General features: G+C 43.8%; 1 long non-coding RNA gene across 1 annotated transcript in view; it reads left to right on the forward strand.

Moving 5' to 3' along the window:
- Positions 1 to 3,050: 3,050 nt before the first annotated feature.
- The window catches only part of LOC128830489 (uncharacterized), a 49,960-nt gene continuing 27,746 nt past the window's right edge, over positions 3,051 to 25,264 (forward strand). The window contains exons 1-3 of the long non-coding RNA XR_008443588.1: positions 3,051 to 3,118; positions 14,941 to 15,070; positions 15,316 to 15,388. This is a non-coding gene — a long non-coding RNA (uncharacterized LOC128830489). The remainder of the gene's footprint in view (positions 3,119 to 14,940; positions 15,071 to 15,315; positions 15,389 to 25,264) is intronic.

Below are 25,264 nucleotides of genomic sequence, written 5' to 3' on the forward strand. Positions count from 1 at the left end.
GTATTTGTCTGATGTGCCATCAGTACACACATTCATTTGTTTATCTTGTGACTGATACTGTTGGGTGGTCGTTTCTGGAGTTTGCCTTATTATAGCCAAGTCTGTGTATTCCTTTGAGCAAGGTTCCAAAAGGGAGAGACATTTGCTAATGTACATAGGTTCATGTCAGGGAATTACTAGGCTTATAAGCTTCTTCATATACACTACCTTCCTAATATCATCAAATACTTTCAGTTTCTCAGTAACCTTCACATGGTTTTTGAAACAAGATGATCATTTCGACCTGGATCTCCTCTTCCAATTCCTGAACAGACCAAACAGTGACGACATTCAGGTAAGGAAATAAAGACAATGTCCACACCCAATTAGCTGTTGTTTTCTACAATATGCAAGAGGTTGAACATCAGACTGTTGTACACACTTTGCTGTTGGAGTGGATCTTACAGCCCCAGTTATGATGAGACCTGAGACGGACTGCACAACATTGGTCTTGGCAAGATTAATGGGAGCAGTATGTGACCAGACAGGTGAGATATAGTCAAGTCTTGGGTGAGCTATCGAGCAGTATGTTTTCAGTGTCCTAACACATGAACCCCAATTGGCACCAGCAATACATCATAGACGATTCAGTCTCTTCTTTGCTTTGGCTGTCATCTTTCTCTTGTGGTCCAAGTTCTTAGTTCTGTATCCAATGTCACTCTACAATATATGGGTTCCTCTCAGAAGCAATACCTTCTCCATCCAATGTCAATTTCAGACTGTAGTTGAACCTCTTACATTTTGTGGTAAAGTAGGTTGACTCTGTTTTTGCTGGATTCAGATGAAATTTATGTTCCTTTGCCCATCTAGTTACAATTTTCAAGTCCTTATTCAATTGATTCTCAAATACATCTGTTTCACAAGATACAAAGCACATCATCATGTGCATATGAGTATACAGATAGATGACTTAAGATGCCCTGACAGTACAGAGGAGTACAGCAGGAAAAGAAGAGGACTTAAACCCAATCCCTGAAGAACTCCTTCCCTGAATGACATTGTCGTTTAAAAAAGTACCATTTAGTCTTGCTGTTATTTTCCTGCAGGAAAACTCTTGTCCAGGGGTATATTTTCCCACAGATTCCCACCTCACTGAGTTTCACTAACGGCCTACTATGTTGGATTCTACCAAATTCTGAGATCCAAAACCATTCTTACTGATGACAATGGTGACTTTTGTTAGAATCCATCAATAATAGGCTGACACAAGGGCACCAGTATGTACAAGGGCCTGTCTGCCATTTTGGGTAGGTACTATCTTCCCTTCTTCTAGAAGACACCATAGAAACCTTGATTTGTATTGTTCTTCCCATTATCTTACAAATGTTACTGGTTAAAGATACAGACTGATAGCTTACCAGAAAAGAGGGATCCTTTTCAGTCTTAAGAAGAGGAACAATAACTGCTTACTTCCACGATTTAGGTACCTTTCATGTTGTCCATGATTCTTTTATGATGTCCAGCAATCTGGCTTTAGCCTTCTTCCCAAAGTGCTTTATCACGTGGTCATAAATGAGGTCCAGTCTAGGTGATGTATTTGGTTCAAACTTCTCTATTGAACCTTCTAGATTATGTATGAGAAAAAGCTTTCTGAAGCCAGACTACTCAGTGCACGTTTTTAGATTTTCTTTGTCTTTCCTCTTGAATAGTCCATTTTGTGTATTTTATAAAGGCTCTAGCCTCATCATTATATGTGAGCATGCTAGTTTTGGCATAATGTTCGACCTGCATATTTGCAGACTCTGTCATCCAATGCCTCTCTACCTTCATTTTTCAGGATATTGGTGTTCTGTAGATTGCAAGCCTTACTCTGTTTATTCTTGATTCGCTTCAATATCATCCATAATTTTTTTTCCCCTCTGAGGATCCATAGTTGGGGTTGTGGTTTCTGTGATGTGGGCACCAAGCCACTAGGAACTGGACTGAGACCACCAACTATTCCACACAGGCCACCTGATGATAACATTCAGTCATTCAGTCATTCATTTTCCTTTTAATGTGAGTGTTTGAAAGGCCACATTTCTTCCATGTTATTGGGTTTTTACCTGCTGCCAGATAGACAGCATGGGATAGGAATATGCTTCATGCCAGACATAATTCTAAATTTATTAACTTGCCATTCTCTTTGCTCTTGATGGGATTTGACAGACCGGCAGACAAGCACCTAAATTAAGTTAGTTCTTAACCAGTCTCGAGACAGGCCAAGAAAAACAAAGATAAATGGGGGAGGGCAAAAGGGCACGCAAGAGGGAGAAAAAATGCACTTTGGATTGGAGACATTAAAAAAATTATTCTAAGTATAACAACATGAGATGAGACTGCCAAAAGAGTCTCATCTGAGAGAGGAGGGTTAGTGTATGTGCAGTGAGAAAATCCCAGACGCTGTTGCACTAGGATAACATGGATTTAAATGTAAACTGACTTCATAAAGGAAAATGCATGTAGTGACCTCAGCTCAGGTCACTAGAGAGTAGTAGCCCACCGCATTACAAAACCACCACTTGAATTAGGCACATTTGGCAGCATGAGCATTTGGGAGAGGCCCAAGGATGAGCAAGTATGAGGATTTGATTTCATTTCTTAAGAGGGTGGTCTTTCCAGTTCAGGGTCACCAACAGGACAGTGCAGTGGGTGTAGAGGTGGAAAGGGAAGCACATAATTTGGCTGACTGTCATGACCTCTGGATAATTGTAGATTTAATTTTCCATGTCTCGACACTCCCTTAATCTTCCAATATAAGCTTAGTCTCTCTCTCTCTCTCTCTCTCTCTCTCTCTCTCACACACACACACACACACACACACACACACACACACACACACACACACACACACACAAATAGAGAGAGACACATACAGCCTTGATGGAGGAAGGTACACAATAGCTGGTCTGCATTATGACATTGCTCTTCATGAGCTATCCTGTCATAACAGACTTCAGTTATTAAAGTCTCTAATATAAGCACTTTTTTGTTTTTGCTTCTTAGGACTGAAGCTATAATAGATGACATGTCAGACTGGAAGTACTTGGAATGTGTGGGAAGAGACGGTAGTGAATATTGGTTCAACTTTTAATAAACAGTGAGTTATGTCTGCAACAAAGGGGTGCGTGCATATACACATGTACCTGATGATACAACTTATGTTTCAGATAAGTCTCATTTTCATTTGCAACGCAATTATTGTGATTTCATTCTTTGTCCTTTTATGAGACACCGTAAGGCAAAATTAATTGCCTATGGATAACTGTAGTGTACATGTCTACCTTTAAAAACATGTTTCTAAAGGTTGATAGAATGAATCACATGCGATGAGAAACTCCCCAACCCTCACAAATGTTAAACAACCAAGTTTGAACCTGGTATGAAATGTGGTGCTTCCATACTGTTTTGTTTGCAGTACAAAAATATATTTTGGTAAAGCAGCTAGAAAAAGAAATAGACTTAAAATATAGATATAAAATGGAGGGAAAGGAGCTGATTTTTACAAAGGATCAGGAAAAAAATAGTCCCACCCAAGGCTTATAACATTGTGGTGTTTGCAGGAATCTTATAAAGTACTGCCACTTTAAATGTTTTCTCAGGAGAAGTAAATATTTAACATTAGACTTAAATATCCTAAGTAATTACCCAGCTTCCTTTAAAAAGAGTCCCAGAGGGGTGTCTTAAGACTGTCTCTTTCTGATAGACAGTAGTGCTGCATAGAGGCACCACATGCTGACATCCTGTTTCTGACTCTGCCAGTGAATTGACAGGAGGGGTGAGATTGCTACAGCAACAGCACGTCCAGCTGCAGATGTGCATGCTACCGTTGGTTTAAACAGGGGACATGTAGGTAGGTAGAAATACCTGTGGTGGTAAATTACGCATGAAAAAATAAGTGACCTCCTTCCTGCGGATGCTGCCGAACCTAGTTAATCTATTCCAGTAGCATATCTGGGATGTAATACATAGAGTGGCAAAGAATTTGCCAGTGGAGGGCAAGGTACTTGGTCTTGTTTAAACCTGCACCCATGGAGGAAGTGCTAAGATAGTTTGCTGTGTTTTGTCCATGTGTAGTGCTCTAGAACTATGAATACTGATGCTAGCATAAAAATGGAGCTGGCTGAAAATTGGAATTTCTCCTGGAGAAAATTTCAGTTTTGCAGAAACTGAATCTTCTGTGGAAATTTTTTAAAAATTTCTTCAGGAAATTCTTGACCCCCTTTATGCAAAACTGATTGCAAACTGATGCAGGATGTTCTGACCCTAAAAAGCTACCAATGATACCCCAGCTGGAGTGGCAGAATGTAATTATTATGTGGCATATCCCCTATCCTATCCCAATATGGACATACCTCTGAACTCTGATGCCAACCAATATTACAATGTTTGTATGAATAGATATTCCTATTCTAAGTGTAATGTTCTGGATATATCACATAATTTGTGACTGGGACCTTGAAACAGCCAAATAAGTGTTTGCATCCCAAAATAATTCATCTTGGGTTTATTGTTAATTAAGTTCAATGCATGCTGGGATAGGACTTTGGAAGTTTAGTCGGTGTTATATGAAAATTAATGCAGTGCATGCATGATTACTGATGCTCATAATGATGTACCCACTATTGAATGTCTGAGCTTTGATTTAAGAATCTCTGAATAATTTGGGACATATAACTATGGGGGAAATGGTGGTATCTCGGATACCATTGTGTAGTAATTGTTGGCTAACATTGACTTGTAATGGCAATATTTTTAGTTAATGCATTTGGGTATGGAGGTAGGACATCAATAAATTATCTTTGTTTTGGAAGTTTAACCAACAAATACCAAGGCCAAGATGCAATGCCTGGTAATTCCTCTTTGACTATTATAGAGGAGACTTTAATAAGGGCATTACTTCATTTGGTATACTTTACTGGTTTTGCTTCTGTAAAGACAGTGTCTCATATAATGGTGGCTTACTCAGCTCATGAAATAGGAGACCTGAAAAAGTGGTAAATGTGGCTTTATGACACATTGGTGTTCCAGGAAGGAAGCCTCACTAATCTACTTGGCTACCTCTTACTTGCTCAACTTTCCCCTTGGAGGAAGATTTAAGAGGGCGAGCACTCTCTGTCTCACTCAGAAAACAACCAGTGGGTCATACATGTCTACACATCACAGTGCAATGGGAAGATGTTGGGGTCAGATTCTTGACTGTATCTGAGCTCGGCTTGGATGGGATGGGGGGTAATAAAGGAGCCAGTTGCTGCTCTCTGATCCTAAGTGCAAAGTGGACTTGGCTGACCAGATTATCCAACCATAAGATTTCTTATCAGGGAGAGCCACCAGTATAGTCCAGCAACAGTGTTTTGCATGGGTCCAATTTTTCCACAAGTGTTTTGTCAGGAAGTCGTAGGCCCTGATTGATATTACTTGTATCATGGTATCCCCCAAAGTATGTGTGGTACTGTACAAACAGGAAGACAGTCCCTTTCCCCAAAGAGCTTCCAGTCTGAATCCATTTATGCTCAGAATAGAGCTGTGTTAGAAAATGATTCAACATGGTTTTCAAACAGATTTTGAGCAGCCAGTGTAGACAGAGCCAGCCCATATTAGTTTTGATCATTGTTTTAGTTGGCATTGGCCCACTCCATAGGAGCTGTCCAGATGGGCTAATACGTGTTTTAACAGGAGCATGTTTGAGTGAAAGGATAGGTGTACAGGCTGCATGCTGCCTCCTCAGCTTTTCAGTAGGAGTAGCAGGTGAAGCAACAGCACAATGGCCCTGTATCAAACTATGGGGGTGGGAAGGATTCGTTCCTTAACCTTCGTCTTGATCATCTGCAAAGTCTTTTTTTGTGTGCAGAGGTGGAGGGCTAGCCCATTAGTAATTGCATAGCCAAGCTGTGGACAAATGGTTGGTTGAATCCCTGAAGCAAGTTATGACAGAAATGCATAACAATAATGCACGTACACACACCCACAACCGCCCAGAGCATAGACAGGATGCAGTCAGGGCTCAGCAATTACTGCTTCAGATCTGACACATAATAACTTGCTCTGACCTAGCTGGGAGCACCTGATAATCCTAGAAGTTTCAAGTCTTTAAAAAAAAAAAAAAAACAACCACAAACAGACTACGATGACACATATCCAGATCATATGAAATCATGCAAAAGGCTTTTCAAAATACAAAAATTCATTTCTAGTGTAAATCTTGGAATTCAGGGGGTTATGACAGGGACAGATTTGCTCCAATATATTCTGAGCAAGTTTTTATACATTGATTTATTTTGCCTTTTAGGCAGGCTGTGTCTACACTATGAGTGAGAGATGTGATTCCCCTGCTCGTATACATCTACTCCTGCTAGCGCTCGTGGAGCTAGCTCAAATATAAATAGCGGCGCAGCCACCGTAGCACTGGTAGCGGACACACAGTTTAGCTGTATTGAGTAAAACGTTCCCATCTGTTTTAAGCTGGTTTGTACTCCGCTGCCACTACCAGTGCTACTGAAGCCATGCTGCTATTTCTATTTGCATTAGCTTGATGAGTCTGTGTACACAAGCAGGGGACTAACACCCCAGCTCATAGTGTAGACATCACCTCAGAGGCAATATGAAACAAATGCCAACAGAAAGGAAGCTGTTCCAATGATTGAGGGATGCTGGAGACCTGCATTCAATTCCCTGCTCTTCCCCAGACTTTCTGTGTGACCTTAAGTGAGCCACTTAAGGCTAGATTTTTAAAAGTATTTTTATGCCTAAAGATGCAGATTAGCACTACTGAGATTTTCAAAAGCGCCTAGGCGCCTAACTCCCTAGGCACCTAAAGACTAGGTGCTTTTGAAAATCCCATTAGGTGACAATCTGCCTCTTCAGGTGGCTAAATACCTTTAAAAATGTGGACCTTAGTCTCGTGGGGACTCTGTCCTGGATATTAGTGCTTCCTTGCCTCATAGGGGCATTAAAGATTGTTAGGCTTGGCAAAATTCAATTTTTATTTTTTATCATTTTGATGGATAATATATATGTTTTAAAGCATTTGTAGAGTTTTATCCATTTACATTGTGGGAAGTTATGGGGTGGGCAGACCATTATTTAATGATAGTAAAGGCTGAAATTGAAAAAGTTAAAACTTTGTAAAATACAAAATTGTCAACATCACATGTCAAAATATACAAATGTTGTATGCAATGTAGTTTATGTACGCACACACAAAGTAAATATCCTTAAATAAACAAATCATACCTGTTTTTACTCTTCATTCGGTAATCCATTTGCAACAAGCTTAATTCAAAAGTCTAAATCTTTGGATTTTAACTCTAATAAGTTCTCAGGCAGCATACTTATTACTTTGCCCACCTGTAAATTTCAATGGAAATATTATTTCATTGGTTTGTCTGTGTATGGAGAAGACAACATTTGCCGATAAAAATCTAAATCTAAGCCAAAAGCTTGTGAAGTGCTCAGACACTATGGTAAGGGGGCCAAGTAAGTATTGAAGATGGACAGTTAGCGCTGAGAAATCAGAGAGCTTGCATCAAAGGAGGAGCAGCTTCTGAGGATGGAGAGGTAAGGAAAGCTTTTACATAAAGTGAAACACCTCTAGGTTCTTTCTGCGTTGGGTGATCCCAATCATTCCTCCAGGCAAAGAGGTGGGAAGTGTGGAGGCAACCTACACTCCACAGAGATTTGTTTGTTTCTGAACCTAGTTCACCTCAATTCCACACAGACAGGAGTTCCCATCAACCCTCTTTCTGGCACTGATGGTTTGTGTCTCAGGCTTCTTGCCATAGGTTAGCTCAGCCACCTGTCCTTTTCCTCCTTCAAACAGGATTTTCTCCTCAGCTCTCTTCCTCGAGCCTCTTGTTTTGGAATAGCAAGGCAGTTGACTTCTCCTGTCAGTGTCTGCCCAGCCTCAGAGGGAGGAGGCAGCTTTTATGTTGATTCCCTTCTCCCATTTCATCCTCCAGCTGGGAGGGAAAGAGAAGCCTTGCCCTGCCCACTCTGCCAGGCCCCAGGGCACAGGCTTTAAAGAAACAGTGCCTATATTTCTCCCAACCACTACTTATTCCTGGAACCACTTCTTCTCTATTCCTTGTTCCATCTTAGGTCCTTGTATATCTTTGCTGGGCCTTTCAAAATCCTTAAAGGGCCATGCCAGATGGTGGGGTCGGGTGACCACTAAGCACTGCTTCCCTTAAGAACAGGCCATCCCAGCACACCATCCTTTCCATTTCAGATAGGAGTCTCCAAACGGAACCACATTAAGCTCAATTCTATTACTGAGAACATCCCTTCTTCTTGTGCTTTGCCTGAGTCCTATCTACACTGTGGGGGAAATGCATGTTAATTGATCCTGTTTATATACAATCAGGTTCAGCTCAGATGGCTAAAGCACACTGTCCTGGATGACTGTTCACAGAATCACAGCACATTAAAATGGCTGGATTATGTCCTTAGTTAGGGTTGCACCTCCAGCTCTAGACTAGAAAACAGCTTTCTGAAATGGAATGAATTCGTTTTGGACACCTCCATGCTGCCCATGGAAAATGTCTTTAATCTATTTCAATATAAAGCCATTTTTTATAAAATGGATTCAGCTAACTTTTATTTTCTACTGGTAAAGATAAGCCCTACATTGCTAGCAAATCCATACAACCAACAATAGCAAAAACAGTAGGCAGCGTGAATCACAACTGTTGTTAAATTAATCCTCTTTTGGAAAAACTCTAAAGAGGAGCTGTATATACAGAAGGCTGTGAATTCCTTCCCTGCAGCTATCTATAGACAATTTTTAGTATCTCCTTTGAAAAGATTTCAGCTCCTTGGCCATGAACAGAGATCACTTTATATTGTCACTACGTATTTGCTTTTCTTTTCATTGCACATCTTTTTCATAAGGGTCTGGACAAACTGGTTTCAACAATCCAGCTAGAACACTGCACTCAAGAAAGGCGGGTGGTGATGTGATAAATTCAGGCCAAAGGAAACCTAGTTTAAACTATGGAAATTTACATTGGTGTAAGTACATTCATTTAGTTACCCTTCTGCAAACACACTGCACCAGTGGAACTTGCCAGTGCAAGCCATTTAGCTATATCAGTTAAAAAAAAAAAAAAAATCTCAATAGTAGAGGGGTTCTTGAGAAGTGATTTATTTTCCTGTGGAAAAAAAAGTTGATGGAAAAGAAATTATATTCATTTTCATCTACATCTTTGGGTTTTCATCAAAACTTTACAAAGCTTTCAGTTTTTGATTGCCATTTCAACAAAAACCCAAACATTTTTGAGAAAAATTGAATTTTTGGTGAAAATTTTCATTTAGCTGAAAAGCCCCAGTAAGAAATTTGCATCTCTCCTCTCTCCACAACACACTGTAAATCTTGTGTTTTTAACATCCCCCCCATCCTCACAGCTTTGTTTTCTGCATCAGGACAGGTGAGTGTCCCACAACCTCCCAGAAAACATCCTATGTAAAAATAATTCTTTCATATTCTGTATTGTCTGGGCTTTGCCTCATTTCTTAAGGACATCTCCATGATAAAAGGATCTTTGTTCCTTGGAAGCTTAGTCAATCCTGTTGCTTATTCCCATCAGAAGTCTGTGCTGTGGCTTTGCAACCATCTCTACAACCATTAGTGAGATCACAAAAAAGGAATTATGACTTCAAGGTTGGAATAAGAAGCGGATTTTTCTAAGCATCAACGATCTCATCTTTATTCAACTCTCCTTAGAAATCACCAGCCCCAAAGAAGTCAAGAGTGACACTGAAAATATGAGGCATGGACAGATGGTCTAAACAGTGAAATCCTTATGTCATTGAAGTTGGTGGGAATTTTGCCATTGACTTCAGTCAAGATTTCACCCGATGTATTTACAATTTTCCATGAGGCTTCAGTGGGTTATTATAGATGTTGTTTTATTCAAAGCACAAGAAATGCCTTGAGCTATGAAGCCTCCTTCTGACTTCCATTGGCTATGCCAGTATTTAGTACCTCCCTGATTCTTACTCCATCCAAATGCCTTACAGGCACAGAATAGCCTCTGCATGGAGCCAACAAGTAAATACGCCTAACAAAATTCATTTAAAAAAATGAAGTATTGTAGCTGGTGAGGGGACTGTCTGCTGTAGTTAACTTTAAAACTTAAATTCCCTTCTAAAACCCTTTTTTACTTGCCAGGTTTGAAGAAAATAATTTCAGTTGTTTTCAAGTTATGAGCATTTAAAGACAGCATTTCTATCCATTTTTAAAAATGGGTTTGGTAGGGATACACTTCTGAAGGACACAACAAGCATCATATGGGTGAGGTCTTGTTGACTTTATTTTTTCATAATTCTAAAGCTACTAAGCCTATTTGCATCAAATTCTGTGATTTCTAAGGCTATGTCTAAACTTAAATTGCTACAGCAAGACAGCTGTCGTGCTGCTGCAGCAGTTCAGAGTAGACACTCACTACAGAGACAGGAGGGGCTCCCCTGTCGCTGTAGTTAATCCATCTCCCTGTGAGGTGGTGGCTAGGTTAACAGAAGAATTATTTCATCGACTTAGCACTGTCTGCACCAGGTGTTAGGTCAGAATAGCTACGTCTCTCAGGGGTGTGGATTTTTCACACCCGAGCAACGTGGCTGGGTCGATCTAACTTTTTAGCATAGACCTGGCCTACGTCTCAATGACATCTATAAAATAGCCACACTGTAAGTGTCTAGATTCAGCTGATTTTGAGTTACCACTCTGCGTTAAGGAAGGCAGGGTTCAGGAGCCGACCATAAGATAGACCCAACTATAGTCATTGCCCGAACCCACGATTCTACCCCAGTGCTTTGGTTTATGAACTGGCCCCAAAACCTCATTCTAGCCCAACCCCACTAATTATCACAAATCTGAGCCCAGGCCTATATTCTGCCACTCACAAAATTGGGTGACTGGGCAACAAAATGATAGATGAAATTCAATGTTGATAAATATAAAGTAATGCACATGGAAAAACATAATCCAAACTATACATAAATTTGCTGTTACCACTCAAGAAAGAGAGCTTGTATTCACCGTGGATAGATAACTGTATTTAAAAAGGAATTAGATAAGTTCATGGAGGAGAGGTCCCTCAATGGCTATTAGCCAAGATGATCAAGGATACAGCCCCATGCTCTGGGTGTCCCTAAGCCTCTAACCATCAAATCACCTCGATAGCTGCTGGGAGAGCAATACAGCAGTGCACAGACAATCCAGGAAGTTTTTGGAAAGTGTAGCGGACAATTTCCTGGTGCAAGTGCTGGAGGAACCAACTAGGGGCAGAGCTCTTCTAGACCTGCTGCTCACAAACAGGGAAGAATTAGTAGGCGAAGCAAAAGTGGATGGGAACCTGGGAGGCAGTGACCATGAGACGGTCGAGTTCAGGATCCTGACAAAAGGAAGAAAGGAGAGCAGCAGAATATGGACCCTGGACTTCAGAAAAGCAGACTTTGGGCAGGATCCCCTGGGAGAATAATATGAGGGGGAAAGGAGTCCAGGAGAGCTGGCTGTATTTTAAAGAATCCTTATTGAGGTTGCAGGAACAAACCATCCCAATGTGTAGAAAGAATAGTAAAAAATGGCAGGTGACCAGCTTGGCTTAACAGTGAAATTCTTGCTGATCTTAAACACAAAAAAGAAGCTTACAAGAAGTGGAAGCTTGGACAAATGACCAGGGAGGAGTATAAAAATATTGCTCAGGCATGCAGGAGTGAAATCAGGAAGGCCAAATCACAATTGGAGTTGCAGCTAGCAAAGGATGTTAAGAGTAACAAGAAGGGTTTCTACAGGTATGTTAGCAACAAGAAGAAGGTCAGGGAAAGTGTGGGCCCCTTACTGAATGGGGGAGGCAACCTAGTGACAGAGGATGTGGAAAAAGCTAATGTACTCAATGCTTTTTTTGCCTCTGTCTTCACGAACAAGGTCAGCTCCCAGACTACTGCATTGGGCAGCACAATATGGGGAGGAGGTGACCAGCCCTCTGTGGAGAAAGAAGTGGTTCAGGACTATTTAGAAAAGCTGGACGAGCACAAGTCCATGGGGCTGGATGCACTGCATCCGAGGGTGCTAAAGGAGTTGGCTGATGTGATTGCAGAGCCATTGGCCATTATCTTTGAAAACTCATGGCAATTGAGGGAGGTCCCAGATGACTGGAAAAAGGCTAATGTAGTGCCCATCTTTAAAAAGGGGAAGAAGGAGGATCTGGGGAACTACAGACCAGTCAGCCTCACCTCAGTCCCTGGAAAAATCATGGAGCACGTCCTCAAGGAATCAATTTTGAAGCACTTAAAGGAGAGGAAAGTGATCAGTAATAGTCAGCATGGATTCACCAAGGGCAAGTCATGCCTGACTAACCTAATTACCTTCTATGATGAGATAACTGGCTCTGAGGATGAGGGGAAAGCAGTGGATGTGTTATTCCTTGACTTTAGGAAAGCTTTTGATACGGTCTCCCATGGTATTCTTTCCAGCAAGTTAAAGAAGTGTGGGCTGGATGAATGGACTATAAGGTGGATAGAAATCTGGCTAGATCATCGGGCTCAACGGGTAGTGATCAATGGCTTCATATCTAGCTGGCAGCCGGTATCAAGTGGAGTGCCCCAAGAACTTTAACTGGCTGAGCAAGTAGACTGTAGACAAGGAGCTGGGGTGGGAGAAGGGAACTGGGACTGGACAGGCCAGGAGACTGGGACTGGGTGTGAGGAACGGGAGATGGGGATTTGGGCAGTGAGCCTGGAGGAGTAGACTAGGAATGGCTGGATTAATAGAACTGGACTGAGTGCAGAAACCTGAGGAGTGGGGACTGGGACATAACTCAGACAGGGTCACGTTGGAATGGATAGGGCAGAAGAGGCCAAGCATGGAAAGAATGATCAGAAGAGGCTTTCCTAAGTAGTGTGAACTCTTCTCAAGAGGCTGGAATGGAATCCGAGATGCCGGAGTCTCACCATTCTTCTGCTGTCAGCAAATATCTGTGAAATCCAAAGATAAATTGGGAGTGTGTGCAACTTAATTTGTCACCTTATGAGAGTATCCTTTATGATATAATCTTTAATTACATGCTAATATTTCTATAGGACACTTGCCTCATTTAGTGCACAGAATGGACCTGCTCTGGAGATGAATCAGGAGGCTACTGTTTGTAGGACTTCTGCCTCCCCAGACAGTGTGTCTAAATCTGCTTCTTTCCCTTCCCCCTTGTCCAGCTTCTGTCCTCTCTGCATTTGAATCAGACAGCTTCCTCCTCCATGCTGCTTGGGTGATGGGGGACAGATGAGTGTCTTTGAGAGCACAGGAGACAGGCTCCCTGACCTCAGGCGGTGCCTGACCCCAGACGGGAGTAGTCATTACAGGAAAAGTCTGGCTTCATCCCAGTAGCCCTGGTTTGAAGGGGGCATGCTCAGTCAATCTGTGGCGATAGCACATGCACAGTCTGATGAGCATTTGGAGCTGAGAGAGGCTCAAGCACGCTCAGTGAGGATGGAATTTTCAGAGATTTTAGCTGCTAAAATCAAAGAAGTCTCTACTGAGCATATGCGAACTGTGATGTTTGAAATGCTTGTAACTTGGCCAAAATTGTCGCAGGAAAAGAAAAAGGCACATCCCTGACATGCACAAAAAGTCCCACGGCCCCCGACTCCTGCCAAATTTCAAGTTTCTGCTCCAAAGCATGGAGATATTAGAGCTCTTCAAAGAAAAGGTCACCAGAATTTTTTAACATGGGCAAAACATTGTATTGTTCCCTACCCTTGTTCTCAGGTGTGGCTGAACTGTTTTGGCTGAAAAATTCCAACAAAATTCAGCCAGAGGCAGGCACCTGACAAGGAAAATTTCTCCCAGATGGTTAAAGATTTTCAATGTTATGAGCAACTGAAAACAGGGTTATATTGTGGGAAAGCTTGGGTAACCTTATAATAGGTAGGACTACCAGCACTGCCTAATACAGATAGATCTCTTTGCAAGGGACTACCAATGAGGGGATAAATATAGGTCATTCTTCATACCATTCATTTGAAGGCTTCATGGTTCTATCTTCCAGGAAAGGAGCTGATTAGGGCCAAGTGAAATGACCATTTTTAGTAGTGTGCCTGCTGTGCAAGGAAGTAATTCTGATCATCAAGGGAGTGATCCATAGCTGATTGAAGTCAATCTAAAGATTCCCATTGACTTCAGTGGGCTTCAAATCAGGGCCTACTTCTCACTGTAGAGAAATCACTGAGCAGACAGCTATCAGCTGACAATGATTTAGGATTGGGTCACAAAGGGAAATAGATAGCTAAATCCCAGATTTAGGGAAGTCCCAGTGTGAGGCACCACTGCACTCCACAAAACCCCCACTTAGCTACAGACCAACCCTGTAAGCACCAAACATTTTGCTGTAACAGTCCCCTAGGCAACAAAGTTTCTGTCTCTGGGCATGTGCACTATTGCCTGAGACAGGTTTCTGGATGTCAGTCTCCTGCGTAAGCCACAGAGCAACCCTCAAACCTGGGCAAGATAGGTACCTTTCTCACCTCTGGGACCCAATCTGGTAGGCATGCTCAGAGCAATACATAAGTCTCTTTGTGACTCTGGGCCTTCGTCACTGTCAAGTTGAGATGGATTTCAACCAGGGACTTGAAAGTGAAAGTCTCCTGTTACACTTTTAAAACCATCTGAACTGGTTTATTGAAAAGATGGGTAATACAATATAGGGTCTCTTTGATGAACCTACCAATGTATGAAGAGTGGTCAACATTTTTTAATAAGCAATAGGGTGGTAATACATGCCTTAATCTAACTGGCTTTCTTTCACACAGAGAAAAAATGAGAGATAGTAAATGTTTTTAGAGTGCATTGTGAGGGCTTCTTTTGTTTTGTTCGTTTGGTTTTGATTTTAATGTTAAGAACAAGATAAGGGTTTAAATATGTAATTTAAACAGCTTCCAGGAAGAAGTGGAACCCTCCAGTGATGTTTGGAATGGCAATTCTTTCTTCATGCAATAGTGGCCTGGTGGTAATGGAAAATCTGCCTCAGCAGGAAAAGAAAGAAAGAAAGGCTTGTCGTTAAAGGTGTGGCAAAAGGTTTAGTAAATTAAAGCATAAATCAGTCAACTTTTACTTTAATTAGCTCAGCCAAAACTACTTATATGAAAATTTAAAAAGTTGTTTCAGAACTTAAGCCTTAAGGTAAGCCATAAATCATTACCCAATCACAAATTTTAGTAAGTTGGATAAGATTTCCCCTCCCAGCAATGCCCACTATGCTGGCATGTCTGTGGAGGTAATGGGAAAATTGCTTTTTTTGTATTTTGCAGGGAAAGCTGTGGGGATCTTCACCCTGGTCGCAGAATTCAGGTGATGTAAGGCAGCTTACGTTGACCTAACTCTGTAAGTGTCTACACTACAATGTTGCTTCCACCGATGTAAGTCACCCACTACATTGATTTAATAACTCCACCTCCATGAGAGGCATAGTACTTAGGTTGATATACTTAGGTGGATGCTGTATTGACTGTTCCGGCTGTCAGCCACCCGACGCTGACAGCCAGAGCCCCGCTACCTGGGCTGATGGCCAGAGCCTCACTGCCCCGGGGCTGACAGCCAGAGCCCTGCTAGGCTGATGCACAGGACAGGAGCCCCACCGTCCACCTCCATCTGTCAGCCCCAGGCAGTGGGGCTTGGGGTATCAGTGCCACACAATGCCTCACCACTGGTGAGGATGCGCACCACCGAAAGAAGGTGCTAGAGTGGACATACAAAACCAATTTAATTATTGTGGTGGCTGTATGTGCATGTAACTTCAGTTGATTTAATTTTGTAATATAGACATACCCTTCCTGTTTAAGTTAAGAGGCATTAGAGACCTGGATTATAAATTTTACCCAATATATTTTATGCAGGTTCTTGCCTTCAGGGGAGATACTGTTTGTATTAGCCTATGGTCCCTAGGTGGGCATGCCCAGTAGTATCTGTTACCTCAATGACAAGTGTAAAAACTAATTACTGAACAAATCTGATCTAGTGCTTTAATTAAGGCAGTATGTCTGGTTTTTGTACTTGACACTATGTCTTGTTACATAGGGCTTTAACATATACCGTAGGGCAGTGGTTCTCAAGCTTTTTTTTTTTTGCGGACCACTTGAAAATTGCTGAGGGTCTTGGCGGACCACTTAATGATCTTTCCAAATGTTGTTTGTACCATTAGCTAACTATTGTAAAGTGCTTTGGATAAAAGTGCTATATAAAAAAAACTTAATAATAATTAATGTTTTTTGTTCTACAAATAAAAGCACACAACTCATATTTCAATATCAGTAGTCTTACCTTTCTAATGCAATGGATATGCCCTCTCTCCCCTGCCACGGCAGCCCCTGAGTTGGGACTGGGAAGGAGGGAGGTGGGTCTCTCCCTGGCCACAGCAGCCCCAGATCTGAGGCTGGGAAGGAGGGCCGTCTCTCCCCGGCAGCCACAGCCCTGGAGCTGGGGAAAGTCACCTCTTTCTCTGGCAGCCGCACATCAAAAATTTACCCCACCCCCTCTTCTGACCCCACTGCCCCCTCCCACCTACCCTCTATTCCCCCCAAGGCCACCACCGCACCTTACATGTGCACCTTCTCCTGGGTCCAGGCACCTAATTAGTGGAGCCCCGCCTGCACGGCTCCACTAATTAGATGAGTGGCCCTTCATTCTCTTGTGTGCGGCTGCCCAGCTATGCACCTTAGAGGGAACTGTCCATGGACCACCTGAATGGAACTCGTGGACCACTGGTGATCCACGGACCACAGTTTGAGAACCTCTGCTGTAGAGGATTTATAGAACAAGTCAAGATATTGTGGCATCCAGCAGACTGAAATGTCATTGCACATTATGTACCTAAAACTAAGAAATAAGAATTCTTTCCAGGTTGTGGCATTGTTGTGGATAGCAGGCACCAGACTTGTGCATTTGTTTCAGAATAAAATTGACAGCCCACTTCTCAAAGAAAATCACCCACATTTGAGGTGGCCTATAGGAAAGCCAGGAGCCGTACAACAGGTGTATGCCAGTAACCTTCCCTTTTTGAATTCAGCCAATTCACCTGACAGGAAATTTTAGAAGTACTGCATAAAATCTCAGAGGGGTAGCCGTATTAGTCTGGATCTGTAAAAAGCAACAGAGAGTCCTGTGGCACCTTTAAGACTAACCGATGTATTGGAGCATAAGCTTTCGTGGGTGAATGCCCACTTCGTCGGATGCATGTGGTTTACATGCATCCAACGAAGTGGGCATTCACCCACGAAAGCTTATGCTCCAATACATCGGTTAGTCTTAAAGGTGCCACAGGACTCTCTGTTGCTTTTTGCATAAAATCTGACTCTGATTCATGCTCTTGGCTAGTGACAGAGAGCCGAGAGAAACTGGGACCCATGGTAACTGTGAATGTGAACACCTCCTTAGAAGGAAACCTACTACAAATCCCCAGAACAACAATCATATGGCCTTCCCAAGCCACTGCTAAATGCAAATGACCTCTCTAACTACCATCTAGTATCTGATCTGCCATTCCTCAGGAAATTATTGAGACGCGCGACAAAGATTGCCTCCAACTGCAACCTAATACAGCCGGTATCCTAGAACCCCTCCCCCAGTCAGGGTTCTGCAGAGATGGCACAAAGGGGTGACCTCCTCTTAGCTGTGGTCAAGAGCCTCACATCTATATCCATGCTGCTGAATATCTCCTCAGTGTCTGATGCAGTTGATCTGCTGTCCTGCCTCTGAGAAGTAGCACGGTTTAATTTATCATGCTGAAAAATGGCTTCAGTTTTTCCTCTCGGGCTGCACTCAGAGTTGTGATAGGCTCCTCTGCCCCCAAGGCCCTCATCTGATGAGTCCCACAGAGATCCATTTTGTCCTTCATTGTGTTCTACGGTTACATGGAACCACTAGGAGAGACTGTAAAACAGCACGGACTTGAAAATGCCACTAATATGCAGAAGACACTCAGGTCTATATCACCTTCAGACCAGGCCTAAACAGCACGATCTCCCAGCTGTTTAAGGCTTTAGCCGAGACCAGCAACTGGGTGAAGGACAGCTGATTAAGCTAAATCTTGGAAAGGCTGAGTTGAATTGGGTGGGAAGAAGGAAGTAGTTCAAAGAACTCTCCTCCACTATAATAATATCCTCCACTGAAGGCATCTGGTCTCAGCATGTTTAGACATGTTGCCGGCACAGGGGCCCGAGGACAGCAACAGTGAGGTTCGGTGCCCGGAGTGCTTCACGCCAATAAACATACCGGGGTGGAGAAACAATCAAAGTTTATTTGAGATCTCAAAGTGGTGCAAGGAGACAGGCAAGTCTCAAATCGAGCACACCAGCAAAAACAGTTTCTCTCTTCTTTATACATTTTACAACTAAACCCCCTCCTCTCTCCCCCTCTCTACCACCCCCCCACTCCCGCTCCCCTTTCTACCAAATACATGTTTATACATTTAAGCAACTAAATCATTCTAGGGCTATAAATCTAGCTTGTTAGTAACTTCTCTCTAAACAGTTATTTGGTCCTGTTTACCCTTAGTTTATTACCCCTTCCTCAGCTAGAAACATGCAAACCTCATCATTATTGTTTGGTACCTGAAATGAGCAAGGTCGTAATTGCTAACTAGCTATTTACACATTCCAATTCCTTTCCTTGGTTGTTGAGGTCGATCAGAGTTAAACATGGAAGGACAGAATTTAAACATGGAAGAACTCTCAGGCAGGCCTAGTAACCCCAACAGTTCCCTCCTTTGAGAATACTCAACAAGCTTTTGGCTGAGTTTTCTCATATTCTGTAGACAAAATACGATTGAGTGCCATGGAGCTGGGGCTCTCAATGAGAGAGAATGCTGGGATTTCTGGGGAACGGGGAGGGGGGGCACACAGCTTACGGAGGAGCAATTTAAAACAAGCAATCAGGAGGAGGGTGACCAGGCACAGTACCACACCTGTAAGGAGGAGATGCACAAGGTTATTTCCCAGTCCTCCCAGGTTGGGCAACCAACTCCAAAGGGAATCAAAAACTGTGGGTTCCCTTTCCTGAGCCTTCCACTGATCAAAAGCCTGTTCAGCTGACAGGACATGCTTGTTAATGTCTTGTGAGTTTTCTGGGACATAAGTACAACATTCACTCCCAATAAGGACACACACCCCGCCCTGGGAGGCTAAAACATAATCTAAGGCCTGTCTATTTTGCAGGGACAGCAACCGGAGCTGGTAAAGCTCTGAGTTAAGGCTTTTCTCTATGGCCAAGGTCTCATTGGCATACTTGGTGAGAAACACAGAGAGCCTACGATAAAATTGAGCCAGTTGTCCTACCCCATAGGATGGGAGGAAGATCATACCCAATCTGTCTCCTTCTGTAATGGGCTCTGGGGTGGCATACAAAGATCTATGCTGCCTGGCGCAGCCAGGGGGCAGTTTAGGGAGGACACGAAGGGGAGGGGCAAGATATCCTAGATAACAACTTCCATACCACTGATGCGGTAGCCACTTATAGGCAGAGGTACCACAAATATAAAAGGAGTGGCCATTTCCTACCGAGCCATTGTAACCGCTACTCCACCTATTTACTTGTCTGTCATTAAACGATCCGAACCGGGCAGTAGAGTCGGACTTGCCGTTAACATAGACGGGGATGGAAGCATCACTGTCAGGGGATAAATGATACTGACAGGTGCTATTCCCAGCAAACCAGGTGTGATTGCTGGACTTAAACTGTCGATAGCACACCAACCCAGGGGCTACTGGCTGTAACCTAATAGGGGAAGGGATATATGTTGAGTTGGTCTGCGGCTTCCAGGGGTCGTCCCTTAATGCCTACTGGGACTCAATGGTACAGTTCTGTGACAAGGGGGTACCTGAGGCATTTTCCCCCCTACTGAACCATCCCCAACAGATATCTGACCAATTCTGGGGAACCACCCTCCAGGGTAACCCTGCAGCATGGTGTGGGATTTGGGAGCATACCCAGCAGTTGGAGAGGTTAAACTCTTGGGCAAAGCGAACCTTCAGGGACTCATATGTGTTTGTCTCTAAGTTAGTAGGGATTCCTTTCCATCCCGCATTTGCCTGGGGCGAAACGGGAGTTAACAAGAGGAGTATCCCTATGGCAAAGAGCACCACTATGGCAGACCCTGGATCTGAACTCATATTAGGCAGGTGATCCTAGGGCCTAACAATCACAATTCCCCAAATACCCACAAAATAACAATTACCAATAGTAAGCAGATTAAAAACAAAAGGGACCAGGCCACCAGGTTAGGCCGGCCCTGTGAAAACAAATACAACCAACGCTCAAAGGTCTCGCAGGGAGTGCGCTGTGACTGTCCACAGAGATCACAGGGCATTCCCAGCAGACACTATTGTCGTCTGAATTAACAGCTTAAGTCGCAAATCGTCCCTGGCAGTCTTCTCTGCAGGCTGGACGGTCCACCATTCAGGAGCAGGCACTGCTTTCAGACGAGAGTGATGAATCCAGTTTTTGTGTCCCTCAACCTTTGCTGCTGTATGGGAGACCAGCAGGACGGTGTGGGGTCCCTTCCACTTCTCTTGGAGAGGCTCGTCCTTCCAGGTCCAGACGAGTACGGAATCGCCTGGCTGCAAGGAGTGGATCGGGGCATCCAGCGGGAGAGGTTGCAAATCTTTGGTATACCTGTGGAGAGAACAGAGAACAGCAGACAGAGAGCACATGTACTGAGATAAGAAGCCACACCCCATTTCCCACTCCCCTGCCAGAACCGGTGTACCATTCATATGCCATGCCCTTCCAAACATAATCTCGAAGGGACTGAGCCCTAACCTGCCCTTAGGGAGAGCGCAAATGCGGAGCAGAACAAGGGGCAAAGCATCAGGCCACTTAAGGGAAGCCTCTTGGCAAACCTTTGAGAGGTGCTGCTTAAGTGTCTGATTTGTACGCTCCACTACCCCACTGGCCTGCGGTCGCCATGGCGTGTGAAGCTTCCAGGGGATCTGTAGGGCATCCGATATCTTTTGAACAACTTGGGATGTGAAGTGTGTTCCGTTGTCAGATTCCATCCACTGGGGGAGCAATCTGAGCCTTACTCTGTGCCACTCGATATCCTCGGAGTCCAACAAAGTTCAGGAGGCTCACAGTGGCTTTAAGGCAAGAGGTTAGACCCACAGCAGCAATTAACAAGTCATCCACATATTGAAGGAGGAGGACTTTGTCCTCATTGTCCCACTCCTCCAAGTCTCTAGCCAGGGCCTGGCTGAAAAGGGTGGGGGAATTTTTAAATCCCTGAGCCAACACTGTCCAGCAAAGCTGCTTCCTAATCCTCCTTTTGTCCTCCCATTCGAAGGAGAAAATCTCCTGAGACTGGAGGTCAACCGGAATCGTGAAGAAAGCATCCTTTAAATCCAGGACTGAAAAATGGGTGTACTGCCCCCCTATAGAGGCCAACAGTGTATACGGATTTGGAACAAGGGGGTGTAGAGTCTTAACCCGCTCATTAACTGCTCTCAGGTCCTGGACCAGCCGGTATGTGCCATTGGGCTTTTGCACAGGCAAGATAGGAGTGTTCCAAGCTGACTGGCATTCTCGAAGTACCCCGCACTTTAGGAACTGGTCTGTAGTTTCCTGCAATCCCTCTCTGGCTTCCCTTTTGATCGGATACTGCTTAATTCGCACTGGACCTTTTCCTGGCAAGAGCTGAACAGTAATAGGAGTATGATGGGCTGCCTTTCCTGGGATCCCTGATGCCCATACCAGAGGAAAAACCCGCTTCTCCCACTGACTCCACTCTGGGGCTTGCATGGCTGAGGGCTCAATTGCAAGGGTCATTATCCAGACATTCTTTGGAGGTAAGGTGAGGCTTATTTCATCTTGAGTGAAATGCAGGGTGGCACCTAAGCGACAAAGCAGATCCCGTCCTAATAGTGGCGTTGGACAATCGGGGAGGTAAACCAGTCTGTGAGATAGAGTTCTGTTTCCCAAAGCACATTCCGCTGGGGCATATACTGGGCACTTAGTTCCTTTCCCTGTGGCTCCCACCACAGTGAGGGAATCTGCCACAGGCAGCTGAAGGGGTTGGTTTACAGCAGTTTGTGCAGCTCCAGAGTCCATTAAAAAGTCTATGTCTGAATCTCCCACCCACATTTTTACTCGGGGTTCCGGAGGCAGGATAGTCCGTCTCCCCTGACACCCCTATTCTTGGTCCTTTGCTGCCATCATAGGGGTACCTTCCCTTTCGGGGCACTCATTTTTCCAATGTCCCTCCTTTCGGCATATGGCACACTGGTTGCGACCCAGATGCCTTTCCTGTAAGCCAAGGCGCCCACGCCCACGTCCTCTCATTCCCCGGCCCCTTCCACCTTCCTGAAATCTTCCCCTGCCACCAGCCTGTACTGCTGCAGCCATCATTTTCACTTGCCTCTTTTCCTTCTCTCCCTCCCTAAGGCTGTAAGCCCTGTTTGCAGTTTCCAAAATCTGTGCCATTGTCATGCCCATCAAATCCTCCTTTTTCTGCAGTTTCCTTTTAATATCAGGGGCGGCTTATGGTTAGCCAGACACCCTTCAAAGACCGAGATAAACTTGCTTGGATTCGTAGAGAATTCCCCTGCCTGTGCCTTAAAAGCTGCTAGGTCCACTGGGTTAAAAGGCACATGGGTATAAACCTGCATTGTAGTGGCTGGGCGATTGTCTGTTCCAGTACGGGCTATCCGAGTCTCAGTAATCAATGGATAGAATCCCACCGAGGGGGCAATCTCCGGGACCTGAGGCACCCTATCTTTATATGGTGGGGGTGTTGGAGCCGAAGGGGACACCGACTCTGCCATTACAACCAGGGGAGGGTTCTGAGAACTAACATTTACTACCGAACCTGTCGGAGTCAAATTACACTTTTGCAAAAGATCTGATCTATCTCTTAACAACATAAACAACTGTACATACATATGTTCATTCCATTTACCCGTACGCTGACAAAACAAAAGCAATTGAAGGATCGTATTATAATTAAGTGATCCCACCTTTCCTGGTCCTCTAGCTGATATTGAGGCCAGTCTACTGTACAGAATCTTTTTAATTTACTTTTAATCAACGGATCCGATCCAAACACTTTCCAGTTCACCAGAATGCATTCTAAGGGTGTACACCTTGCCCTGCCTGCAGTACTCTGTCCCTGCCCCATACTCTAGGGAGACACTGGGCGTCCCCAGGTCAAAACAGGTAAAGTCCCCACTGGACTGTTCCTACCTTATCCAAGGGTCCGGTTCTGCACCGTCACCGTCGCCCTATCAACGGGACCGGTTCCCCACCGTCGCCCGCAGCTGCTTCTCCACTAATCAAGCGCGTTGCACCGTTGTGCCCTCCGGGGTCGACCAAATCACGTCTCCGCCGAGGCCCCCGATGAAGTCACCGGTGCGCGCTGGGCGTCGGTCATCGCCGTAATCCGTCGGCCGCCAGGAGGAATCCGGGCAAGGCTAAATTTCAGCCTCGAGCCCACCCAGGGACGCCAAGACTGTTGCCGGCACAGGGGCCCCTGTGCCGGCAACAGACAGACTTCCACCCTGATAGTCTGCTGGATTGATAGTTATGACCACAAAAAATATCCCTTTCCATATACAGCTGGGAAAAAAGACTGAGTCAGTCCTGTCAGATTCAGGCTTACCCATTGTGATTTGCTTATTCATGAGTTGATTATCGTAACTTTCTATAGTGATTATGAAACTCTTGAAAAAAAAAACTCTTAAAAAAAGTGATGGTTGGTTGAGAATATAGCAAATCTGAGGTTTCCGTTTTTGAGATATGGGCATGATGCAGGAATTACTGGGTGGGATCCCATGGCCTGTGTTACATAGAGGTCAGCCAAGATGACCGTAATGGTCCCTTCTGGCCTTAAAAATGTATGAATCTTTAAAGCCCTCCCTGTTGAGCCTTGCTGTGCATCTGTAACACGGACAAACCCCAGTCGTCGGCAAGCAGGATCAAACCTGGGACTCTAGAACTTAAAGCATGAGCCTCTACCACATGAGCTAAAAGGCAACTGGCTCTTAGTTAAAGCTGTAGAGCAGACTTATTTTATCTCTCTCTAAGTGGTCTCTGTGCCACTAGATAGGACAACAAAGAGTCCTGTGGCACCTTATAGACTAACAAATGTATTGGAGCATCAATACATTTGTTAGTCTATATGGTGCCACGGGACTCTTTGTTGCTTTTTGCAGATCCAGACTAACACGGCTACCCCTCTTATACTAGATAGGACAGAACACCACACCCAGAAGGTGTATGGGTTACACATCCATATGAAAAGAAGGAGGAGTACTTGTGGCACCTTAGAGACTAACACATTTATTTGAGCTGCTCAAATAAATTTGTTAGTCTCTAAGGTGCCACAAGTACTCCTTGTTCTTTTTGCTGATACAGAAAAGGCTGCTACTCTGAAACCTACATCCATATGAGGACTGGAACTTCCATTGTGGTCACTGCAAGGTCTGTGCTGGGGGTGGGAGAAAGTTTGCAGGATCAGGCCCTGTTTTTTCATCTGGATTTTGTTTTTCTTTCCCTTGCTTTTTGTTTTCTTTTGAATATGGACAGTTTTCCTCATTCAGTCCCTCTTTTGTTTTAACTTAGTTTTGTTGTTGTTGTTAATTACTCAGCCTAACTGTCTCCAGCTTTCTTTTCCTTTCCCCCTCTTATAGTGTTTGCAGCCCATTTCAAAAGGAACTTCAACATTAAAATGTATGGATTCTCTTTTCCCTTGCAAATCTTTTCTGCTGCTGTTGCAGCTGCAGGTCCAGCTAAACCCAGCACTGTTTTTTTTCAGACAGCTGGCTTTCTTTCATAGTGTGTTTTTAAAATGTTTATAGGCTTTAACTTTTTATTCTTTATGATGACTTGAAAGTAAATTTGGTGCTAATGAAAGGTACTAGACCATGATAGAACTGGAGACTGAAGTCTTCTCTATCCACTGCCCATGCGGAACCTGTTCTAATAATACAGCACTTAGCACTTATATGATGCATTCCATCTTCAAAGCATGCTACAAACATTAACTAATCTTTCCACACTGACAAAAGGGAAAGGATCTTTTAATCAAGGTTTAATTTAAGGATTGTGCAAAGATCATGCCTATAATTAAGGATTATTATGTATATTCCATCATGGTCCTTAACGTTTTGCTGATATGTGGCTCAGTATCCTTTTGAGGGAGGAAGGGCAGCATTATTATCCCCTTACTTTTGCAGATGGAAGAAACTGAGGTAGGGAAGTAAAGTAACTTGCCCA

Source organism: Malaclemys terrapin, chromosome 1 (genome assembly GCF_027887155.1).
Source record: "Malaclemys terrapin pileata isolate rMalTer1 chromosome 1, rMalTer1.hap1, whole genome shotgun sequence".
Taxonomy (NCBI): domain Eukaryota; kingdom Metazoa; phylum Chordata; order Testudines; family Emydidae; genus Malaclemys; species Malaclemys terrapin.